Source organism: Dasypus novemcinctus, chromosome 22, assembly GCF_030445035.2.
Source record: "Dasypus novemcinctus isolate mDasNov1 chromosome 22, mDasNov1.1.hap2, whole genome shotgun sequence".
NCBI lineage: Eukaryota > Metazoa > Chordata > Mammalia > Cingulata > Dasypodidae > Dasypus > Dasypus novemcinctus.
In genome coordinates, this window is record NC_080694.1 from 74,472,174 (window position 1) to 74,497,589 (window position 25,416).

The 25,416-nt window shown below is 46.9% G+C and overlaps 1 protein-coding gene across 1 annotated transcript in view; it reads left to right on the forward strand.

The window, feature by feature from the left end:
* The window catches only part of LOC101442557 (saoe class I histocompatibility antigen, A alpha chain-like), a 1,048,500-nt gene that overhangs the window by 136,929 nt on the left and 886,155 nt on the right, over nucleotides 1–25,416 (forward strand). The window lies entirely within an intron of this gene.

Sequence of the window (25,416 nt, forward strand, 5' to 3'; positions counted from 1 at the left end):
AAGCCCAGGGCCAGTTCGCTTCCATGGTGTGTGAGTCAGCCAAAGGGGGCTGATGCAAAATACCAGAAAGGGGTTGGCTTTTATAAAGGGTATTTATTTGGGTAGGAGCTTCCCTCACCGAAGTCTATTTGGAGCAAGATAGCTGCTGACGTCTGGGAAGGTTCAGGCTTCCTGCGTTCCTGCGTTACTGGGACTTGCTTTTCTCTGGCTTCAAGGTTCCTTCCTTCCTGGCACTGGCTTTTCTTCCCTCTGTGTGCTGACTTCCCAGGCTCCAGCTTAAGTCTTCAGCATCAAACTCCAACATCAAAACTCCAACATCAGAAGCCCTCAACTCTGTCCTTTGCCATGCCTTTTATCTGTGAGTTCCCACCCACCAAGGGGTGGAGACTCAATGCCCTAATCATAACTCAATCATGCCCAGGCATAGATCAGATTATGAGCATAATCCGATATTTCTTTTTGGAATTCATCAATTATATCAAACTGCTACACATGGTGAGACCAAGACCCTCACCAGTTGTCCACCAAATCTGAGCAATATGCAGCGCTCCTACATGCAGCAGACACGGGGCCCTGGCTGGGCACACACAGGGAACACAGAGCCCTGGCTGGGCACACATAGAGGACATGGGGCCCCAGCTGGACACGCATGGTGGATGTGGGGCCCTGGCTGGGTACACACAGGGAACATGGGGTCCCAGCTGAGCACACATGGTGGGCATGGGGTCCTGGCTGTGCACACATGGCAGACACGGGGCCCTGGCTGGGCACACACGGTGGACATGGGACCCTGGCTGGGCACACAGGGTAGACATGGAGCCCTGGCTGGGCACACATGGCAAACCTAGGGCCCTGGCTGGGCACACACAGCAGACACGGGGTCCTGGCTGGGCACACACAGGGAAAACAGGGCCCTGGCTGGGCACAACAGTGAACACAGAGCCCTGGCTGGGCACACACAGTGGACATGGGGCCCCGGCTGGGCACATACAGCAGACACGGGGTCCCAGCTGGGTGCACACGGTGGACATGGGGCCCTGGCTGGGCACCCACAGTGGACACAGGGCCCCGGCTGGGCACAACAGCAAACACAGAGCCCTGGCTGGGCACACTAGTGGACATGGGGCCTGGGCTGGACATATACAGTGGACACGGGGTCCTGGCTGGGCACACAGAGCAGACACAGGGCCTCGGCTGGGCACATGTGGTGGACATGGGGTCCCAGCTGGGCACACACAGTGGACACAGGGCCCTGGCTGGGCACGACAGCAAACACAGAGCCCTGGCTGGGCACACACAGTGGACACAGGGCCCTGGCTGTGTAAGAAACAAAGATTAGTTTAGTTTTCACATAAAGGAAGAAAATAATGATTAATGTAACCTGGCAGCCTACTGCCTCAGCCTCCCACTCCCAGGTTAAACAGCAACAAAGGAAACCAGCTTAAGCCAGTCATATAGGCAATAAAAAAGATGCCCAAGAAAGAGCTAAGTCAAAACCAATTCAGCACAAAATTCCATTCCTTATTTGACAAAGGGAAGCAGGTAAAAACTAAAATGGTTGGAATATGATGGGGGAAGCAGTTAATCACAAACTTTTGTGTAGGAAAGTTAGATCTTCTTGGATAGGCTGTAACTTCTGACGTATCCAATTTATAGAGAAACAGAGGAAGGGCTCGCGTGCTAGGTTTAGGGGTATAAATTGTGTCATTTTTCTTTGTTCAGAGCGCCAGCCATGTTTACTGATTGTGTGCCCCTTCTTGCAAGATTGAGAATAAATTATTTTCTTCTCTACAATCGAGTAAGCCTTATTTTCTTCCAGAAGAAGATTTCTTTCTAACAGCTTTGGGGGCTCACCTGGGATTCTGAGGCTTCAGGGGGTGTATGACAGGGAGGTGCGCCCCGCTGTTTAAGCAGTCTTGGACTCCACTGGTGGGGGCCTCACATCTGGCAGCCAGGAGGCGGGAGAACAGACACTTAGATCTGCTGATTGTGAACAAGAAAAAGGAAAGGGAAAATCTGCCTCTTGTTGATCAGATGACTCCATGCATGGCCCAAGGTAAAAACAAAGGCTATTAAGTATTACCTTGGTGGTCGGGAATTCTGATGAGTCTGAGGTTCACTGTGTGTGCTTGAGATGCATGTGACATACAGTGTGAAGTGAGTGCGGAGTCCCAATTCGCATTTCCCTTCTCCCGTGAGGGAAAAGGCCGGATATGGACAAAGCAAAAGATTCAAAACAAAGAGACCCAGACAAGATTCAGAATGAGAAAGAGAGGCAGTCAGTCAACTGGGAAAAGGGGGAAGGAGGAATCTGTAGGATCCCCTGGAGACATTCCTCCAGATAGTCCACTAGGGAGGATGTTAAGGTACTGGACCGATAGTGATGGGACCAAGGGAAAAGATAAGCAGAAAATGATTAAATACTGCTATTGTATCAGGACGAAGGGAAGTATTTTACTGTGTGATGTATTCTGGCCAAAATACGGGGCAGATGAGGATTGGCTTTGTGCTGAGCCTGTATTGTATGTTAATGGAAAAACACCCTTCTCCAAAGAAGAGTCTGATATGCCATGTGCTGGTTAAAGGGAAGGAGGGCCACTTTCTATCCTATGAAAGCTGAAAATCCAGGCCCCAGACTAAGCTTGCAGAAACTAAGGCTGCAGAAACAAAAGCTGTAGAAACTAAACCCTGGAACGCCCTGTCTAATCTCCCTCCTCCTTATGTTCCCCCTCCCCTCCCAGGAGAAGGGCCATTAGACATAGAGGGTCCAACAGAACCCATTGTAAACCCTGGGGAACTGGAGAATCAAGCAGGGCCAACAGCCCCACTGGTTACAACCCACCAACAGCTGAGGAAAGAATTGGAACAGTGTAAGAAAAATATACAAAATTTCCCATTCCCCAGAGCATCTGAGGAAAAGAGAGTGAAAGAACAAAACTCCATTTAGTCTTTGTATCCCCTGAGAGAAGTACCAATGGGGCCAGGGGAAATTGGCTATGTAAATGCCCCACTAACAAGTATTGAAGTAAGGAACTTCAAAAAGGAGATGAAATCTCTAATGGAAGATCCAGTGGGGCTGGCTGAACAAGTAGATCAATTCCTAGGTCCTAGTTTATACACCTGGTCTGAACTTACGTTCATATTGAATATTCTCTTTACTGGAGAAGAAAGAGGAATGGTGCAGAGGGCAGCTATGAAGGAGTGAGAAAGGCAGCATCCACCCGGACAGGGGATAATGGTAGCAGAACAGAAGTTCCCAAACACAGACCCTATTTGGGATAATAATGACCTGGGGGACAGAGCAGAAATGAAAGATCTTAGAGACCTCGTTATACAGGGGATCAAACTGGCTGTACCCAAATCTCAAAACTTGAATAAGGCCTTTGAAGCAGCCCAGGAGAGGGATGAAACTCCCTCTGCTTACCTGCAATGATTGAGGGACCAAGTGAGGAAATATTCAGGGATGGACCCTGATGATCCTGTGGCTCAGGGAATGTTAAAATCAGCTATGTGAAAGGGTCTTAGCCTGACATTCAGAAGAAGATTCAGAAAATAGAAGGATGGATGGATGGATAAGCCATTGGAAGAGTTATGGAGAGAGTCCCGGAAAGTGTTTGTAAGGAGAGAAGAGGAAAAGCAAAAACAGAAAGCAAAGGTTATGATTAGCAGCACAGTGGATCAAATGGTTAGGAAAAGGCTGGAGACAAGGCAGGGAGGGAACAGGCAGAGGTGAGATAAAGATGCAAAATGTGCTTATTTAGATAAGCGGACAAGGAGAATGAAGGCTCTGCGGGTGCTATCACTGTGGAAGGCCTGGTCATTTCAAAAGGGAATGCCCAAGTTTAAAGAAAGAGAGTCAGGTAATTCCCTCATGAATTTTGAGGATTAGGGGAGTCTGAGGCTCCTCACTTCTAAACTCCACCAGGAGCCTAAAGGTGGGCCCATATCAGGAAGAAATTACATTTCTAGTGGACACTGGCCCAGCCTGATCCTCTGTGACTCATCTCCCCAGAGGAACCAAATTCTCTGGAAGTACCCTTACAGTGTCAGGGGTAAAAGGAGAAAAATTTGAGGTCCCCATTCTTTCTCCCAGTAATATTTGTTGGGCAGATAATTGAATTGTAAGCCCTTTGTTGTACATCCCAGAAGCCTGGACTAACTTGTTGGGAAGGGATTTAATAGTATTCATGGGTTTGGATTTGGAAGTAAGGGTTTGTCAGATAGAAGTAGTCTTAGCCATGCTTACTGAAGAAGATGAAAAAGATATCAGAGAGGAAGTGTGGGTAAGAGAAGGGAATAGAGGGGCTTTGCAGGTACCCCCTATTAAAATCAAATTGACAAAGGAAGGGGAAATTATTTGTCAAAGACATAGCCCATCCCCCTTAAGAGGAGGCAGGGACTTCAACCCATCATTGAAGGCCTCCTTCGGGATGGACTCTTGGAGCCCTGCATGTCTCCCTTCAATTCTCCTATCTTGCTTGTTCAGAAATCAGACAGTAGTTGGAGGTTGGTACAGGATCTAAGGGCCATTAATCAAATCATTCAGGTTCAACACCCAGTAGTCCCAAACCCATACACTCTCCTTACTTAGTAAGATCCCCTGCCATCATAAATGGTTTAGTGTAATAGATCTAAAGATCCCTTTTGAGCCTGTCTCCTTGACCCAGAGAGTAGGGACTTGTTTGCCTTTGAGTGGGAGGATCCCTCTACTGGAAGAATACAGCAGTATAGGTGGACAGTTGTACCCCAAGGCCTCACAGAATCCCCCAACCTCTTTGAGTAGGAATGGAAAAAGTAGTGGAGATATTTGCACTGCCACCTGAAATTTCCCTTTTACCATATGTAGATGATATGCTATTATCAGGTGAAGAAAGGCAGATAGTGGTCTGAACTACAAGGAGTTTATTGAATTTCCTGGGGGATCAAGGGCTATGAGTGTCAAAAAGTAGCTATAATTTGTAGAAAAGGAAGTCAGATACCTGGGACATCTCATTAGTGAGGTAAAGAGGAAGATAAATCCAGAAAGAATTCAGGCCATTACTGAATTACCTCTTCCCTGGACAAAAAGAGAACTAAGAAGATTTTTGGGATTGGTGGGATATTGTAGATTATGGAGAGATTCTTATGCATCCCAAACCAAAGTGTTATACCAAAAACCCTGGAGGACGAGCCTGACAAGTTAGAATGGAAGAAGAACGAAGTAAAGGCCTTAGAGAGACTCAAATGGGCATTAGTGCAAGCCCCTGTCTAGCCCTTCCCTCCCTTGAGAGGCCTTTCTATCTGTTTGTTACAGCAGATAAGGGTACAGCCTTGGGAGTCCTAACACAGATCTGGGGGGGGGGGGGAAAGGGGGGGCAAAGGAAGCCCATGGCCTTTCTTTCCAGAATCCTGGACCCTGTCTCCAGGGGATGGCCAGGCTGTGTTCAGGCCATGGCAGCAACTGCTCTCTTAGTAGAAGAAAGCAGGAGACTGACCTTTGGAGGGGCCTTAGTTGTTAGCACCCCTCATCAGGTCAGGACTTTTTTTTGTCTCAAAAATCAGGAAGATCGTTATCAGATTCCTGAATTCTGAAATATGAGGCTATTCTAATGGAAAAAGATGGTTTAGTACGGACAATTGATCATAGTCTCAACCCAGCTTCTGGAAAGATCCCAATCAAGTAGAAACTCCTGAACATGATTGTCTAGACTTGATTGAATACCAAACCCAAGTCTGGCCTGACCTAGGGGATCTTCCCTTACATTCGGGGGAAAAATAGTTTATAGATGGGTCTTCTAGGGTTCTGGAAGGAAAAAGACACAATGGCTATGCTGTTGTTGATGGACTAACTTGTGAGTTGAAAGACACTGGCCAACTGCCCAATGATTGGTCAGCTCAAACTTGTGAGCAGTGTGCATTAAATCAAGTCCTTAAATTGTTAGAGGAAAAAGATTGTACAGTCTACACAGAGTCTAAATATGCCTTTGGCATGGTCCACATCTTTGGAAAAATTTGGGAAGAAAGGGGATTGATTTGTAGCAGAGGGAAGGAATTAGTCCATGTGGAACTGGTAAAACAAGTGTTAGCCAGTCTGCTCTTACCAAGGGAAATATCTGTGGTACATATAAATGGGCATCAGAAGTGTTACACTTTTAAAGCAAAAGGCAACAGATTGGTGGATGAAAAGGCCAAAGAGCCTTCCCTCTGTTCCCCTCTGGAACTAATGGACCTGATACCCTCCATCCCCAAAGAAATTGGAATCCCTGTATTCTCTGAAAAGGAAGTAAAAGAACTAGAACAACTGGGGGCAGCCTTCGATAGCCAAGGGAATTGGCTCCTCCCAGATGGCTGGACAGATGTTGAATAAGCAAATAATGAGGGAAGTACTAGTGGTTTTGCACCAAGGGAGTCACTGGGGAGTACAGGCCATGTGTAACCTGGTTCTCAAGCATTTTGGGTGTATGGGCCTTTATACTATAGCCAAGCAAATAAGTGAATGGTGCATAGTCTGTCAGAAAGTTAATAAGAAAGTTTTAAGAAAGCAAGTGCGGGGGGGGGGGGGGGGGGGAAGCCTGGCCTCAGACCATTCCAGAGTATTCAGGTTGATTACACTGAAATGCCCCCTGTAGGTTGATTAAAGTATGTTCTGATTATTGTGGATCACCTGACAGGGTGGGTAGAAGCACACCCTCTTGCTTCAGCTACAGCATCAGGGACTGCGAAAATTACCCTTGAACAAATAACTCCCCAATATGGGTTAGTAGAAAACATAGATTCAGACAATGGTTCTCACTTTACATCCAGAGTGTTGCAAAATATTATGCAGGGTCTAGATATCACATGGAACTTCCATGCACCCTGGCACCCACCATCCTCAGGGAAAGTGGAAAGAATGAACCAAACCTTAAAAAAAATCTCTCTAAGTTGATCTTAGAAACCAAATTACCATGGGTTAAATGTTTACCTATAGCTCTATTAATAATCCAAACTATCCCTAGGAGGGAACTGGGAATTTCTCCTTATGAAATGCTTTTTGGTCTGCCCTTCCCTGGGAAGTCTGGAGAACTTGCCTTCTTTGAGTGTAAGAATCTCTTTCTTCAAAATTACATACTGGCCCTGTCTTCTACTTTGTCATCCCTCAGACATCAGGGTTTGCTGGCTCAGACTCCGCCTCTTGAATTTGCAGTCCACCAACACCAACCTGGCAGCTGGGTCATAATGAAGTTGTGGAAAGAGCCCAAACTCCAACCGACATCGGAAGGACTGTCAAGTCTTGCTGAGAACTGAAACAGCAGTCCGAATGGCAGAAAAAGGCTGGACTCATTACACTCGAGTAAAGGGACCGGTATCTGAACCAGATGATAAGTACCCAACAACTTCATCTGAGTCTTGGAAAATAATTTCAGCCCCAGATCCCTTAAAGATCACACTGAAAAAACAATAACTGGGGTGGGGGTGGGGGGGGAGGGAGCTTAGCAGTGTATTGTCCTTGTCAACAATGGCCCTAGTCCTATCAGAATACCAAAGGAGAAATTCAGATCTGAAGTTACAGGTGAAAATAATCTTACTAGCCATGATGTTTCAAACCCGAGAAGCAACTAGCCCCATCAAATCAGTTATAAATGTGACTGAAGGTCTGGAGTCCCAGATGGTGCAGTTTGATGCCTGCCAAGTAATAGACTGTGGGAATTTAGAGCACCAGCGATGGCTGAGCAGGGAAAATAAATCCCTATGCCCAGAGCCAGTGGGGAATGGTTACAGTCAAGCCCCTCCTTGCCCCTCCTGGGATGATGTATGGTGGACTACCCAGTATAAGGGATAGACCATGAATTTGGGATGGGTCTCACCAAGTTCAAGGCCATTAAAGGGTAAGATAACCTTTTATAAAGGTAATACCCCCCCAGACTGCAAAAGTCTTCAGTGCAATCCAATAGTAATAACTATTAAGAAAGCAGACAAATCAGAAACTGGGAGCAGTGGCAGGGACCAAGTGGTCAATAGAGTATTGAAATGGGAGCAGATGTTACAGGTAAATATCCCCTGGGGAGGTTCTGTCTCTCCGAGTCCTTACTCCCCCTGTAGATATGACATTGACAACACCCTCTCCAGCTAACCCTTCAGAAATACCATGGGAGAACCCACCAAAGGCCAGTTCCCCAATTCAAAATAATTCCAAAGCAGTTAGGATACTTAAGGCAGAAGATTTAAAGCAAACGATAGAAATAGAGACAGAATATGAGGACACAAATGCCTGGGTAGAATAGATCAAATATATAGTCCAGAGTCTAAGCAAAAGCAACTGTTATGCTTGTGCAACAGGCTGGCCCACAGCTCATACTGTACCCTTTCCACTTGGTATGGAAAAGCATAAAAAGGAGTATAAGTGCATGATACTCCTCTTTCAAAATGCTACTCCTGGTGAAAATTGTAGTACATTGTCCTCTCTCTTCCCACCAGTCAAAAATGGAAACATCAAGGCCATACCTGCCTCCCATCTGGGCCCAAGGAATCACTCTGCTTGTCTCTCTAGACAGGGGAAAGGATTTCAGGACCTTGGAACTATGGCCTTGTGTACACAAGTGTGGAATGTAAGCAGTGATCGTACTGACAATTTCTCCAGTTTGGTCAGACCTCGAGCAGACCTGTGGTGGTCCTGTGGAAAGGGTGTTCTCTGACCAATACTGCCTGAGAGGTGGGGCAGAACCTGTGGTCTGGTCCAATTGGCTATCCCATTCAGCCTGGCATTTGAAAAAGAAGCAAGAATATCATCCCAGGGAGGGAGAGAGAAAAGAAGTTTACTTGGTTCTTTTGATGAGCGGACCCACTTAGACAATATAGGAGTTCCCCGAGGAGTTCCAGATGAGTTTAAGGCTAGAAATCAGGTAGCAGCTGGGTTTGAGTCATTCTTGTTCTGGTGGGTCACCATTAATAAAAATGTAGACTGGATTAATTATATCTATTATAATCAACAGAGATTTATTAGTTACACCAGGAATGCAGTTAAGGGAATTGCAGAACAATTAGATGCTACTAGCAGAATGGCATGGGAAAATAGAATGGCCTTAGATATGATGCTAGCTGAGAAAGGGGGAGTCTGTGTTATGACTGGAGGTAGTTGCTGTACATTTATCCCACATAACACTGCCCCTGACTGAACTATCACTAAAGATTTACAAGGCCTAACAGCCCTATCTGAGGAACTAGCAGAGAATTCTGGCATTAGTAATTCACTCACAGGATGGCTTGAAAATTGGTTTGGAAAATGGAAAGGGGTTGCACTGTCCATCTTAACTTCCTTCATTATCTCAGCTGGGGTGCTTACCACAGTCAGATGCACATTCCATGTGCCTGAGGGCTGGTTCAAAGACTCATTGAAACTGCCCTAACCAAACAAATGCCCAGACACTGTAGGCAAAACAATCTGTACACCCTTAAAGAGGAGACAGAATGGGGCTCTGCCTTGGTGAGTCCAGCAGCGAGCCCAGGGCTCCACGCGGATTAAAGCATTGGAATCGCCCAAGGATCCCGGAGAGGGGCCGCTACCAGCCCACTTTACAGACCAGGAAGCTGAGGCCCCCGCAAGGTTATGTGGCTGTCAGTCAGCTGAAGCCCGACTCAGGAAACACCGGCTGACAGTAAACAGCTGCGTTTCGTGCCCCCCGCGCCCTGCCCTCTTGGGCGCTGCATTTCGTCCACCCCTGCCCTGGCCTCTTGTCCTGAGGGCCCCTCCCCAGGCTCACGACAGCTTCCCTTTCTTCTCCGGGCACTGAAGCTGGCAGGGGAACTACCACATTTCACACAGCCCTTAAAAGTGCGTCCACGGGGTTTGAAGTGACCAAAGAGTTGCTTCGACTTTGGGGGAGGGAAGGTGACTTCTGGTCTGTAGAGAATCAGTGCTGTTTGCATTTTGGGATGAGGGTGCCGAAGGGGTAAAGACCAGCAGTGGCCATGGCGGGTGGACGCGGTTTCATTCACAGCTCGAGCGCGGAGTGCAGCCGAGGGACCCGGTGCCCGCTGCATGGCGGAGGCACACGGTGCCCGCTGCGCGGCCTGGGGACACGGTGCCCGCTGCATGGCGGAGGGACACAGGTGTCCGCTGCGCGGCCGGGGCACACGGTGCCGGCTCCTCCCGAGCCCTGCGGCTCCCAGCTCGCTTCTCGGCAGGGCTGCGCTCCCGTCACACGGAGGGCTGGCCACACCCCCCGCTGCCCCTGCTGGCCCAGGATGGGTGGCCCAGACAGCGAGACAACCGGACACTCGTGCCCTCCTCCACGGCCGTGGAAACGCGCTGGGTGCCCTCCGTAAAAGCCCCGAAAGTGCTGCCTCAGGCTCATCACCTTCTTGGCCTTCAGAATGCTCCCCTCGGATGAGCAGATCCGTGACCGCCAGCATTCACAGCGACACGAAGCCAGACTGTTTTTTTATGCAAAATAATTTTATTCAAAAATTTTTTAAATTTATTTTTTACAATCTCACACATTTTTAAATTAAATTTTTATTTTTAAAATTATTTTCAATATTTCATATTTTAAAATGTTAAATTTTTAATTTTTAATTTTTTACGATTTCATATTATTTTTTAAATTTTTTAAAATTTTTAATTTTTTCAATTTTAATTTTTCAGAATTTCATATTTCGAAACAGATTTCTAGAACAGTGTGGTGGGGATGGTGACTGATCTGCGGGTGTGCGCTGGTCAGCTTAGATGTGACACGTCTCCCAAAGGCGGCGCATTCACCGCCGTGTGAAACACCTGGTCGCCAGGTATCCGGGTGTAAGTCACATTCCCCAAGGATAGAACCGACATGTAAACGTCAGCAACCGAGAGGGGCTGGGCCGGGGCAGCACAGGGGCGCGCAGGGAGGCCCGGGGGGGGGGGGGGGGCGGCGGGGGGCCACGAGCAGCCCGGCAGGAGGGAGCCCTGCGTGCGCACGGCAGGGCCAGGCCAGAGGGGGCCACGGTGTCTCCACGTGGGGGGCCCGTGAGCCAGCGTCTCCACGGCGCCCGGGTCTGCACGTTCACAGCCTCGGAACTGTCAGCTTCCAGCCCAGCGCACTCCCACTGGGAACGCCAGGCCATTCTGCTATTTTGCGTCTGCAGCTTTAGCAGACTAAAACAAAGAGTTAATCTGAAAATGTGATTTTGCAGGAGAGCAGCTGGTGCAGAAGGAAGGGTGAAGTGTGAGGCGGGGTAGGATACAGCCTGAGGCGGGGGCGCAGGGAGCCCGAGGGGCTGCAGCCGCCTCCCGGGGAGGAATCCTAGGCCCCGGCTAACACACTGCTGAGCACAGGCGCCGCCAGCAGCTCCCGCCCGCTGCGTTATGAGTGGAACTCACCCCGTCCTCACAGGCAGAAGGAAAACAGCAAGGGCCCTCATCGCCTCCCCTGCGCTCATCGGAGCCCGGCGCAGCAAGCCCCAGCGCGCTCGCGGACGTGGCCCGAGCCCACCCACCGCCCTCCACACCTGCAGAGCTCTTGGGCAGCAGCCGGAAGCCAATTTCTACCCGACAGCAACCCCCGGGCAGCAGACACCCAACTGACTGCCCCGGAAACCGCACCCCCCAACGATGGCCAGAAGCCGAAAGCCCCTGGAGAGGGCGCGCGACACCCGGCAGCGCGCCGGGCTCTGGGGTTCTGCGCCTTCCCACTTCCTGTTTCTTAGTAAGCTCCTTCCTCCCCTACGTGTGGCGTGTCCTTAAATTCCTTTGCGTGACGCAGCCCAGCACCGGGACGCCGCTCGAACCATAGGATTAGTCCTTTCAGGTCCATTTAAAATGGTCAACACAGCAGTATGTGTTCAGGGGTGTGTACAGGGCAGTAAGTAGAACAGGAAAACTGTTGGAGAAAATACAGCGCTTAACCGGGACACGGAGACTGTCATGACTACAGACAAAAAAGAATTTATTGAGACGTCCCAATGGAAGGGGTCTGAAGAACAGACCTCAGCCCCCCCTTGGAAAAGGGGAACTTGAATTTGTGGAGAACTTTCCTAGGCGGGGAAATGATGGTGGGAGGTTGGGGGTCCGGGTGAGGTGCAGGGACCAGTAGGAAGCTTTAGCGCTGAGAACATTTCCCTGATAGTGAGGAGAAGATAGTGGATCAGGGAGTTGTGGTTTCCTGGAATGCTGCAAGAGCAGATGTTTCTTTGCTCTGTAGGAATGTTATCTCCCTCTGCTGTGCAGGTAGGGCAGGTTTCCTTTTCCCTCTACTCCTCTCTCTCTGTGGTTTCTTTGTTTAGCTTATGGGGAAAGCCTTACCCCCAGCCATGTAGGCTTAGGAGGGAGGGGGTTAGCCTTTCCCCAGTGCATATGGGGGAAATTGAGGTACAGCTTGTTAATTATTGCAAACCTCAAACAAAAACAAAGGTCAGGAAAGTAATCACATGGGGGAAGGGTCAGGGAAGGCTGAGTGGGGACAGCTACAGTGTCGATTATCCGATTATCCGTTATGTAACCTCTTAGCCTGGGTGCATGGTCATTTTCAAAAATTACCTTTATTAACCTCACTGTGTTTCATATACTCTGTAGAAGGTATGATGTCATCACTGCTGCCCTTACCCTCCAATACCTATATGCCTGGGAAAAAATAGATTAAACGGGGAAATGTGGTTTGAGCCTGTTTGTATAACTTAGGTAGCAAAGGGGGCTTTAATTGACTAGAGACCCGTTTTAAGCGCCTGCTGTTTTGCGTGCCCGGGCATCGCACTTCCTTGCCCCCAGGATAGATTCCTTCCAGGGCTGGGCCGTGGCGACCTTGGATGAGGAACGATGGGGGTCTCCAGGCCCTTCTGAGGAGCGTGGGGAGGGGGAGGAGCGCGGGGAGGGGGAGGAGCGTGAGGACGGGGAGGAGCGTGGGGAGGGGGAGGAGCGTGGGGAGGGGGCGAATGAACCAGAGCCCCGAGCTGACCGGGGCCCCGAGGGCCCGGCGGGGACGAAGCCAGGGGAACCCGGGGCGGGGCCTAGCGGTTGGAGCCTCCGCAGCCTGCTGGCGGCCTGCAGCGCTGGCGCCGTGGGCAGCCCCGTCGCGCTCGCGTGGATGGCAGGCGGTGGGACTGTCAGCTCCCGGAGGAGGCGCGGGCGTCAGTCAACCAACGCACCCAGGAAGTTGAACCCCGCTATTACTCCAGACCCCTGGATGGGGCGATGGGCCCTCTTCGTGCCCCTTCAGGACCCCCGCCCCTCCCCGGAGCACGAGAAGTGACAGGGAATGCTTTGAAGGGGCTGCAGGGGGCCTGGCGGCCAGAATGGCAGGGCGGGGGTAGCAGTGGGCTCTGGAGGGGCCCCCCCCTCCCACATAAAGAGGGGGGCGGGCGGGGCAGGCAGCGGTGTGCTTTCCTGAGGCTGCCGGGGAGGATGGAGTCCTGGGGAGTGAGGGCGCCAGGTGCAACCTGCAGAGGGGAGAAGGAAGAGGAGAGGAGCGGCAAGGCTAGGGCAGGCGTGCAGGCTGAGCCAGGAAGGAGCGCGAGGAGGGCGAGGCCTGAGTGGCCAGGGGCAGTGGACGGCCTCAGATGGGAGAGGGCGGGGAGGGGTGGGCTCAGATGGGAGAGGGGAGGGGTGGCCTAGATGGAATAGCAGGGGAGGGGCGGGCTCAGGTGGGAGAGGGTGGGGGTCTCAGGTGTTGTAAGAGTAAGGCCACATTGGGAAAACAGGAATAGAACTACATTGGGAGGTGGGAATTGCAAGTGCCTTCAAACAGATAAATGACTTAAGGTGGTCTGTAAACAGAGTGCCAATAAATAACTTAGGACGGTCTGCAAGGAGAGTGACAATAAATAACAGGACGGCCTGTAAGGAGAGTGACAATAAATAATATGGGGCTGCTTGCAAGAAGACACCTTTTAAAAAGGAAAAACATAGATGCGTTATCTTCAGCTAACCGCAGTGTTCCGCTTCTGTGCCTGCTTGCTTGCTCGCTTATTAGTAGATGCCCCCCTTCCTTCCTAAAAAGCTATAAAACCTCCCCTTCCCTGAGACTCGGGGCTGCCCTCTCTGCAGAGGAATGAGACAGTCGCCACAGGGCTAATAAAGCTCTCAAATGGAACTATATTCAAAGTCTGAGTCTGGTCAATATCGCTGGTCTGTAACAGTGGGAGAGGATGGGGGAGGGCGGGCCTAGATGGAATAGGGTGGGGGAGGGGCGGGCTCCGGTGGGAGAGGGCAGGGAGGGGCAGGCCTAGATGCGAAAGGGCGGGGGGGCAGGTGCAGCATCCGCACCCGCGAACAGCCCTGATGACAGTTTGCCTCCCTGGATCCATCAGGTCTCAAGGCAGCCACACCCCGGCTTCCCAGGAACATCAGCAAGTGAAATCTCTTCTGCCAAAGTTAGGTTGATTTGAGTTTCATTGACTTCACCTGGAAGAGTCCTGCCCAGCAGGTTTCCTATCCCTCCCACTAAACAGCAGTTACTAGAAGTGTGGCCTCAGAAAGTTCCTTGCATCACCTTTCCTAACCCCAGTTTCTCATTTCTAAAGTGAGTTTAGGGGAAGCAGATGTGGCTCAAGGGACAGAACTTCCATCTATTATATGGGAGGACCTGGGTTCATTCCCTGGGGCCTCCTGGTGAAAAAGAAGAGGAGGAAACGTGCCTGCTCAGCGAGCCAGTGCCCGCATGGAGAGCTGAGTGCCTGTGTGGCAAGCCAGTGCCTGTGCAAGTGAGTCACACAGCGAGCTGACCTGCCAAAAGAGAGACAAGGGGAGGGTCAAGGTGAAGCGCAGCAGAGACCAGGAACTGAGGTGGCACAGTTGACAAATCCAGGTGAATCCTAGAGGAGAGAAAATGAGAAGAGAAGACAACACAGACAGCAAAAATAGCAGGGCAGGAGGAGGGGGAGGGGGAAAATAAGTAAACAAATATTTTAAAAAAAATAATAAAGTGAGTTTAGAGCGGGTATAAGATTAGGTGACAAAATGAAGGTAAAGTACCATCGCCTGACACCTGGAAAGGCTTTTGAAAGTTTCAGCTCCATCATTTGCAAGCTGCACTATTAATTTACTAACAGATTTTGAGGGAAAAAATTAAATGCACATTAAATGTATGCAATGTTTTTGGCTAATTCAAATACTGTACATCTATCCATTCAATTATATAATATTTTCTCATCAAGATCGAAATTTTAAGATTTTATAATGAGAAATCTGGAGTCTGAATAGTTCTCTGAATCACATTTGGCCACGGGCAGAACACAGCATCACTGGGACGTGCTGCTGCGACTCTCTGGTGTTCAGAACCAGTTTAAAACTGCAATCATTTTACTACTTGTAAGATCACCTGTGTACCTCCAATGAATGTGGAAAACCCAGGAGTACTTCTGAAGTTCCTGTCCGGTTAAAATGTCTCAATTTGTTTTTCCTAATTTGACGTACATTTGACTATAAGATCCACAATAATAGCAAACACTTGTACAGCACTTACCATGTTCTACTTGCCTTACAAATATCAGCTCATTTAATCTCCCAGCCACCTTTGAGGTGTTGATAGTTATATTTTCTAATCTCCAGGTCACATAGAAGGAAACTGAGATACTGAGATGGAAACGAACCTGTTCAGTGTCACATGTAGTTGAAACAATTTCTTTTGAAAGTGAACTGGAAGCTGCTGAATGATACATGTTTGTGATTCATAAGTTGGTCAAACCAACTCTACCGACTGAACAAATACTGCTGATTTAACAAAGATTGCTGAGGGCAATCTCCTTTGTTCATTGTAGCTGTAGATGCAACCAACTGACTAATGATTTAAATCCACCTATGCAATACCCTCACAGTCACAATCAGACCAGTGCTTGCATGACCGAACAACTGGGCACCATAACCTAGCCAAGGCGACACATGAAATTAGCCAACACAGCATAAAAAAGGAAAGATTTTAAAGCACTCCTGTTGAGGAGACACCAATTGCACAGTCATTCCAGAATATTGTAAAACATTATTCCTGAATATAAGTCGCCAGTTAGTTCTCCAGCATAGAAGGCCATTCCAATCCCCTGCACTCCCAATACCACCTCTCTCGGGGTACTTCTGCAGGGTCTATCAAGCATCTTCTTAGAGAAGTTGTACTGGAAACACCTGCTTCCTTGTACTGGAATCACCTGCTGCCCCGGTAGACATGGTGCTCCCTCCCCAAATCTTCTTTGTGGAGCACAAACAGGTCTTTATTGCACATTTTATTTTCATTGTCACATTTCTGTTCCTTAGACACAATCACTCATAATGCCTTCAATGGTTTCTTCTTGGGCTTATCACCATTTTTCTTTTTCAAACTAATTTTATTATGGAAATTTCAAACACACACAAGTAGAGAAGACGGGACAAAGAGTCCATCTAGTTTCATCTCTTCCCACTCCCCCCCATTCAGTACTTTAAAAGACAATTCTATCCATGTAATTCTGCACTTAAATCACTCAGCATGCAACTCTCACAGTTAAGGATTATTTTTTAGCATAACGATCATGCTATTATCTCACCTAAAGAAATTAATAATAATTCCCTAGTTACACTTAATAACCAGTGCTTACCAAACTGCCCTCATTGTCTTCACGTCTTGTCCAGTTGGTTTGAAGGGACCAGACAAGGTCTTTAAAGGCAATTGGTTGAGATTCTCTTCTAGATCAAACCACTTTCCCCCATCTTTTTTTTTCCTCCAAGTTTATGATTTGTTGGAGAAACCAGGTCACCTGTCCTATAGAACGTTCCACATTCTGAATTTTGCCAGTAGTTTTTCTGTGGTATTGTTATCATGTTTCTCTATCTCTTGTATTTCCTGTAACTTCCAAAAGATATCTTCTGATGCATATTGATTATTTTAACCTGTGCATCCTTGCTACTCTTCACTTTATCAAGTTCCCACTCCAGTGGCAGTAACAACAGTCACTGGGCATTTTAAGCTCCCTAGAGAAGGGCCACAGATACAATTTAATAAATTCTGCCCCCAGCTTCCTCCCTGCTTGGTGGTGACCCTAGAAGACCTAGTCCCTCCCTAAGGCCTGGCCATTGTTTCCCTCATTGCCTCTAAAGGCTGAGTGCAGCATCCCACCGCCTTTGTGGGAGACGCTGGGCCTCTGAGGCTCCCTGGGGACTGCGCGCTCCACCTGCTGCCATCCCTGCTGGGAACACAGGTGCAGGGAGGGTGGGAAAGAGAGACAGGGAAGACCAGAGACTCCTGTGAGGTGGCTTCCTGCAGCTGTAGCCATTTGCTTCTACACTTCCCAGGGCCAAGAGCAGCCCCTTCCCTGAGAGCAATCCATAAGAGCTAGCAGCTGGAATAAGCGCTTCCCCAGAACAGTTGCTGGGAAGTCGCAGGCCACCTCAGTGGCCATCTTTCAGCCCTCACCCCCTCCTGTTCTGCTCATGCTTGTTTGCATGCAGGTCTTTGTTATGCTTCTGTCTTGCTGTTCCTGGGCAGGTGTCTGGTATCTTTCCATTTCATAAGAGCCCTCAAGCAGCCTGGGGGTGATGTCAACTCTCAACAGCCCAGATGCTTGCGAGGGCACAAAGGCTGCTCACTGGCGAGCCCTCACCCCAGATGAAGAACTAATACCTGGGTTTGCATCTACTTTGGCTCTTCATCTGGGTTTTTATTCGCCTCAGGGGAGAGGGCCCACCAGCGAGCGGCCTTTGTGCCCTCACAAGCATAAAGTGGACTTACTGATACTCTACTATGGAACTATTGTGATTAGTAATGGAAGAAAATGTAGCATTGATGTGGAGAAAGTGGTCACAGTATCTGCTGAGGGTAGAGAGAGGGAAGAAGAGATGTGATGTGGGGGCATTTTCAGGACTTGGAGTTGTCCTGGGTGGTGCTGCAGGGACAGATGCTGGACATTGTGTGTCCTTCCATGGCCCACTGGGTGGACTGGGGGAGTGTAAACTACAATGTAAACCATTATCCATGTGGTGCAGCAGTGCTCCAAAATGTATTCACTGAATGCAATGAATGCGCCACGATGATGAAAGATGTTATTGATGTGGGAGGAGTGGGGTGAGGGGGATGGGGGGTATATGGGGACCTCATATTTTTTGAATGTAACATTTAAAAAAAATGAGAAAAAAACACAACAAAAAACCCAGACGCAGGCAGCACGATGTTCTTCATCTCTGATGTGAAATGGGGCGCGTGGACTGCTATGCTTCGACCCCCAGGGGACAGCCACATGGGCTCGTCCACCGACCCCCAGGAGAAGGCCACGTGGACTCTCTTCCCCTGCTCTTCAGACCCTTTGTGCTGCATAAGTGATGAGGTCGTCATCTACTGGAGCCTCTGTCGTGCTTGAGCCTGTGTCACATGAACCCCCTCACAGCGACACGCTCCACGATAGCTGGATGCTGCTCACGTTTCAGGGCTTAGGCTGGAAATCCTGTCGGTTGCCACTTTGTTAAATCGGGATAGGGACTGGCCTGTGGTGTAGATGGGAGTCACAACAGTCCTGGAAAGACCTTCCACATGCAGCTTAAATGTAGTTCAAAGGGGCACAGGTGCACACGCTGCAGTGCCACATGGTACACGTGTGAGGATATGGGGAAAATTCCTAAGTGTCAGCTCCTTCTCAGGAGCAGGACGCACCTGGTCTCCACATTGTCATTGCCCTATGGGGTGGTGGGCTTAGACGGGCTCAGTGGGGCTGTGGTCCCCATGGCGTGGTCCCAGTGGTCAGGTGTACTAGTCACTGGCATGGCAGGCAGACACCTGCACTCCAGGGCACCTTAGCAATGCCTGGTCCAGGAGGTGGTCTTGACAGAAAGTTTCTGGAGCTCAGGGGCCACAGCAGCCTGATTTCCATAGAGCTCATTCAGACCTTCTGAGCCAGCTCTCTACTCAGCTGACAGAAGTAGGAGGTATGAGCCTTGGGGACCTCCCAGGTCTGTCACCTGAGAAGATTCTCCATGTTCTGACCTAGAACTGCACAGCAAGGTCTCCAGCCCCCACAAAGACACATGCACCCTTCCACAAGTACCCCAAGGGCATTTCCAGTGTCACCTCACTTCTTTCTTCCAGATGTTGCTACAATTATATGATCTTCTGGGCACTATACCTTCTCTACTGTGCTACACTAAACAAGCTTAACAGTTTATTCAATCCATCCTCAATATAAACATGAAATCATTTTTTTCTTTTAAGGCCTTCTAACTTTCCATGTTTAGCCCTTTTTCCCTGCTGTTGGAGTCAACAATTTCTTGGCCGTAATCAGATTTTAGGCACTTTATATTACTATATTATTATCTCATTGCACTATCTTAAAATCAATCCTGTTAAAACTCTAACCTCAGATTTGATATAATGACACACATCTCAGCTTTTCTCCTCTCCCACTAAGTTACTGCTCTGACCCCAGCTGTTAGGTGTAAGGATATATGTCAATTAGGGAAACATGTTTGCTATAACAAGTAATCCCCAAAGTTCCAATGGTTCAACCCAGCAGAAGCCATTTTTGCTGATGAGCTGCTCAGTGAGGTTCGAATGAGCATGTCGGGAAGGCTGGAAGGCTGTGCCATCTGCCCAATGCCGTCGTTCTGTGTTCCAGCCTGGCAGAGCATGTGCCACTGTCATGATGTGGCTTCCAAGGTTGCTGAGGTCAGCTTCACCCAGAGGAAGAAAGAGAAAGGAGCATAGAAGAGCCTATGTGTGGATTTTTAAGTTCAGTTGTAAACCCTGTGTAGCTATTGTGGATAATAAGTTTCGATTTAGGTTTCATAGCCATAACAAAACTTTCAACTATGGATGACCAGGTCTATCACTCTTTTATTTCGTTTCTGGATTTGGGTTATGTTTAGATAGGTCTTTGGTATCTATCATAAGATTATAAAATATTATCATTTTCTAAGTGGAGGGGAAGGAGAGAGGAGAGAAGAAGTGGAAGGGAGAAATGTAAAAAAGAGGAAGAAGACAAGGATAAATGGGGTGGGAAGGGGAGCAACATGACTTGGCGCACTAGCGTTGAGAGCACTTGTCTCATAACGTTTAAATCTGATTCAGGAGCAGGGCTCAGTGAACTTTGTGCAGCCTTGAAAGCCTGGTCCCTCACCACTGGCTCTGTGATTCCCAGCAGCTTCCGTGAACTGACGGCAGTTCTCTGGATGAGGACTCAACTGCAGGCCTTAAGTGGCACCCTTGGGGAAGCCTGGCCTGGAAGGGAATCTGTGGTTACCCAAGCTCCAGCCCATCGCCTGCTCCTCTCAGTTCAACTCTCTTCTTAAAAGTTCCTGGGTCTACACACAGCTTCACCAGAGCTCTAGCAGGTCACAATTTCTAGGGAACTTAGCAGAGGATGATTGGGGACCCTTCCTGGAGAGAAGGAAAGTCCCTGCAGCTACAGCTGGTTCCAAGTGTTACCATCATCTCCTGCTCTGCAACAGATTCCAGACACTCCTCAACCTCGGCAAACACATCTGCTGGTCTAGGCCATTTTCCTTCATCATCCATGGGTGCGCTCTTTGCCCTTTTACACTATATAATGGAAATGGGAGTTCCATGATGATGGGACGCAATCATCTCTACTCCCTCCTCTGCCTGCTGGTCTACTGGCACAAGGAGCCCAAAGGGAGCAGTGGTGCTGGAGCTCTAAGTTTCAGGGACTCATTTCAGTGCCCCTGCTGGAAGCCTCCTCCCTCTGGGAGCCAGGACTTGTTGAACAGCAGCCACTGTTGAGTGGATGGAAAGAAACACCCCAAGGGGCTGTGGGAGCGATGGTCAGCAAGGCATCCTTCTTCCACCCCTGGTTGACATGCTAACTGTTTCTGCCTACTGGAAGCACACGACCACATAGTGTCTGCTGGTCTAAATTGGTGTCGACGTCATCCTGCATCATGGTTCCCTGTTCTAGCATGGTGTCATGTTCAAGTGGTCATTCCACCACTTTATTGGCTGGTGACATTTGTATGGTGTGGTATGGGGTAGACCAGAGGATCTATATGTCTGTTGCTACTCCAATGTCACAGTGTCTTGATGACTGTGGCTTTGTAATGAGCTTTGAAACTGGGAGGTGAGTGACCCCCATATCATTCTTCTTTTTCAAGAGTATTTTGGCTATTTGGGGTGCCTCTGATTCCATATGAATTTAGGGTTGGCTTTCCATTTCTGCTTTAAAAAGTCTGCTGGATATTTCTATAGGGATTACACAGAATTGAAGATTGCTTTGAGTAGTATCATCAACCCAATATTATATCTCCAATCCATGTATGTGGCATGTCTTGACATTTATTTAGTCTTTTATTAGTTTCAGTTGTGTTTTACAGTTTCCAATGTACAAGTCTTTCATCAACCTGTTAAATTTATTCCAAGATATTTTATTCTTCAAGATATTCTCATCAATGGAATTGTTTACTTAATTTCCAGTTTTGATTTTTCACTACTGGTTTGTAGAAACTCAAGTGAGTTTTGTGTTCATTTGACACATGGAAAACTTTGCTGAATTCATTAATTAAATCTACTCATTTTCTTGAAGTTTCTTTCAGATTTTCTATAAAAAGAATGATGCCATCTCTGCTTATATGTTTATAATTGTTATATCTTCTAAGTAGGTTGCCAATCTTATTAATATATCCTTCTTTGTCTCCTGTACCAGGTTTTGACTTAAAATCTATTTTATTCTGACATCAGTATAGTCATTCCAGCTCTCTTTTGCTTCCAATTTGGACAGAATATTTTTCCATCATTTACTTCCAAACTCTTTTTGTCTTTGGTTGTAAGATGAATCTCTTGTAACAAGCACATAGTTGAACTATGACTTTTATCCATTCAGCCAATCTCTCCATTTTGATGGAAAGTTTAATCCTTTTAAATTCAAGTGGTTACTGATAAGACAGGACTTATTTATTTTGCATTAGTTTTTCATATGTCATACATTTTTGAACCTCACTTCCTCCATTGCTTCCTATTTTTGTATGTATGTGATCTGTAGTGAAACAGTTCAAAATCTTTCTCATTTTCTTTCCAGTATATTTTTAGATGTTTTCTTTATTGTTACCCTTGGATTTACATCTAACATCCTAAATCTATAATGATCCACTTGAAATGATATTAAATTAATTTAAATACATAAAAATCTATGAATGCCCTCCTCCTCCTTTACGTTGTTCTTGTCACCTATACATCTCTATACTTTTGTGCACAGTGACATTGAAATATAATTTTAACAAATTTGTATTTTAGGTCATGTAAGAAATAAAAGGTAGAGATACCATTTTAGTAAGAATAGAGTGCTGATGTAGTTACCTTATCATAGATCTTTCTTTTTCTTCAACTGGTGTTAAGTAAGCGTTGGAGAAGAGAGTCCTTTCCCTTCTGAAGGATTCCCTTTAGCATTTTTATAGGACAATCTAGTGGAAATGAACTCCTTCAGCTTGGGAATGTCTTGATTTCCCCCTCATTTTGGAAGGACAATTTTGACAAATATAAAATTATTGATTGACAAATCTTTCAGCACTTAAAAATTATGCCGTCTCACTGCATTTTAGCCTCCATGGTTTCCAATTAGAATTTAGCACTTAATCTTACTGCAGGTCACTTGTATATGATGAGGTGCTTCCCTCTTGCTGCTTTTAGGATTCTCTCTTGGTCTTCAGCTATAAGGTGTCATGGTGTTTCCTCTTTGAGATTATCCTACTTGGAATTTGTTGAGCTTCTTGGATTTTATGTGTATATGTATATCTTTCCACAGTTTTGAGAATATTTGGGAAGCCATTACTGCTTCAGATATTATTTATCTTCCTTTCTCTTTCTCTTCCTCTTCTGGAACTCCCATGAGTGTGTTGGTCTCTTCATGGTATTCCATGGGTAGTTTAGGCTCCGCTTACTAATTTTTATTCTTTTGTCTTTCTACTCCTTAGATTTTAACTCTGACTTTATGTTCAATGGAACTTTCATCTACTTGTTCAAAACTGCAGTTGAACCCCTGTGGTGAATTTTTAATCTCAGTTATTGTGCTATTAATCTGCAGAGATTGTTTGGTTCCTTTTAAAAATATCTAAGTCCTGCTTATGTTCATGGACCACTTGCCTGATTTTCTTTAGTTTTTTGTCCTTGTTTTCTTTTAACTCATTGAATTCATTTGGGACAGTTGACTTAACATATTTGATTAGTAGTTCCAATATCTGGGCTTCCACAAAGATAGTTTGTCTTTTTATTTCATTCCTTTGAATGGGACATCCCTTCCTGTTTCTTTGTATATCTTATTGTTGTGTAAGCCTGAACATCTTAGTATTTCATGTGTTCACTCTGTAAGTAGACTCTTCCTGGGTTTGTTGGATTTTGTTTTTGTTTTGGATTATTGAAGCCTGTGTAAAGGTTCTTCTCCAATGCTAAGCACAATTTATTTTGAGTTTATAGATCAATCTGCCGTGAATGGTGAGGTTCTCTTCCAGTTTTTCTGAATATGTGTCTTGCACTGGCTTGTGTAATAGCTTTCGAAAGTTTCCCAGTGAGAGCAAACGTTCGATATCCTCCATAAAAGGAAATTCCCTCCCAGCTTCTCCACCTGGGCCCCAGGTACTGCACCCTGTCTCAACCATGTCATTCATCTCACACACCTGTGTTTGGTTTACCCCACACCATTTCTCCAGCATGCTTCTTACCCCATGAAATTCCTGGGTCACAACCCAAATGAGTGCATTGGCTCTGTTGCTCAGGTGGTGCACTGTAGTGGACAGCAAGTTTGTATCACATGTGCTCATAACTGACCAGGCATCCACACTGGGAGCATGGAGGGCCACCCTGGGGACACAGGCTCTCCCTCACCCAGCCACACCAAGCCAGGGAGGTGAGGGTCCAGGCTACCCTGTGTGCCACAGGCTTCCTGATGATTTTAGACTTTCTTTCCTTATTCAGCACTTGTTTGGTTGTTGTTTACCCTTGGCTTTTTTTGCTGTTTTTGTGGAGGTCTTTGACCAGTTAAGTCTTACTCCTCCATCTGGGTGATGTCAATCCTGCTACTTTACATTTTGTTTTCTATATCTCATGTCTTTCTCTCCTTTATATTTCTCATTTATTGCCTTCTTTTGTACTAAGTGAATGTTTTCTAGTGTGATATTTCATCCCCTTAATGATTTTCCACTATAGTTTTTAATTATTTTCTTCGTGGTTGCTCTAGCGCTTGTCATACACGACTTATAATTCATTTCAGATTTATAGTAACTTAGTATCAGTGAAATACAGAAACGTTGTTCCAACACAGGTTTATCCCCTCGGCCCCTTTCTGTGCTTATTGTTATATATATTATATCAAAATATATTAAAACCCAACACTACCTTGTAATAGATATGGTATAATTTTGGAAATTTTCTGTTGTTATGTCTTCAAGGTTACTGATCTTTTCTTCTGCTATGTGGAATCTACTGCTAATCTCATCTATCACCCAGGGAATTTTTCATTTCAGACATTGCCCTTTTCATCCCTGTAAGCTTGATTTTTGTTATTTTTCACTCTGTCTTACATACTATTTTGAACATACAGAATGCAGTTATGTTTTAATGTCATTGCCTGCTCATTCTACCATGTATCAGTTCTGATTTTGTTTAGATTGACTGCATTCCTCTGCTTTCCTGTTCACAGTTTCCAGTGTTATTTGCAAGTCTGTTTTTTTAACTGGATGCCAGGCATATGATTTTACCTTGTTAGCTGCTGAATATTTTTGTATTTCATAAATGTTCTTGAGCTTTTGTCTCTAGACACATTAAGCTGTATGGCAGGTGTTTGATTTGGGGCATAGCAGTCGGGTTAGTCCGGGGCCTAGGTGTGACCACTGACCTGAGAGGCTTCTGAAGACTCTACCCAGTGCCCACTTAGGTTTTCCAGTCTGGCTGGTGGACCAGGCACTGCATGCAGTCCCATGGAGCAGTGGGCACAAACCTGAGGTTCTTTTGGGTGGTTCCCCCCATTCCTGGGAAGTTCCTTACACACATGCCCTGATGAGCTGAAGACCCGAGGGGAGCCCCTGCAGGCTTCCAGAGCTTTTCCTGGTCAGCTCTTTACTCTCTGGACCTTTACCTTGTGGATTCCAGCAGTCCTGGTCTCCCCAAATCCACAACCTAGCATCCTCCACTCAGGGAGCCTGCTTGGCTCTCTTGTCTAGAACACTCCCTCCAGGAAGGAAGCTGGAAAACTGGAGAACTCAACTCGTTCTTGAACCTCATCTCAGGCATCATGGTCCTAGAGCTACTTCTTGTCCAGTGTATGAAAAATGTTTTCTTATGTTTGTCAGCAATTATAGTTGTTTAAGGCAGGAAAGTAAAGCTTGTTATTGTTACTGCACATAATCCAAAGGAAAAGTCTATATGGAGGTTTTAATTCAAATTCTATTTTTTAACTTTTAAGAAGTATGTGTATATATATTTATATATTTTATTTTTTACATATTTATGCATATATTGCAGAAGAGGTGTTATTCTTAGGTTCCCATGTTCTGCAGGAATTTTCAAGCTTGTTATCTCTTTCTTTGTACATAAAACT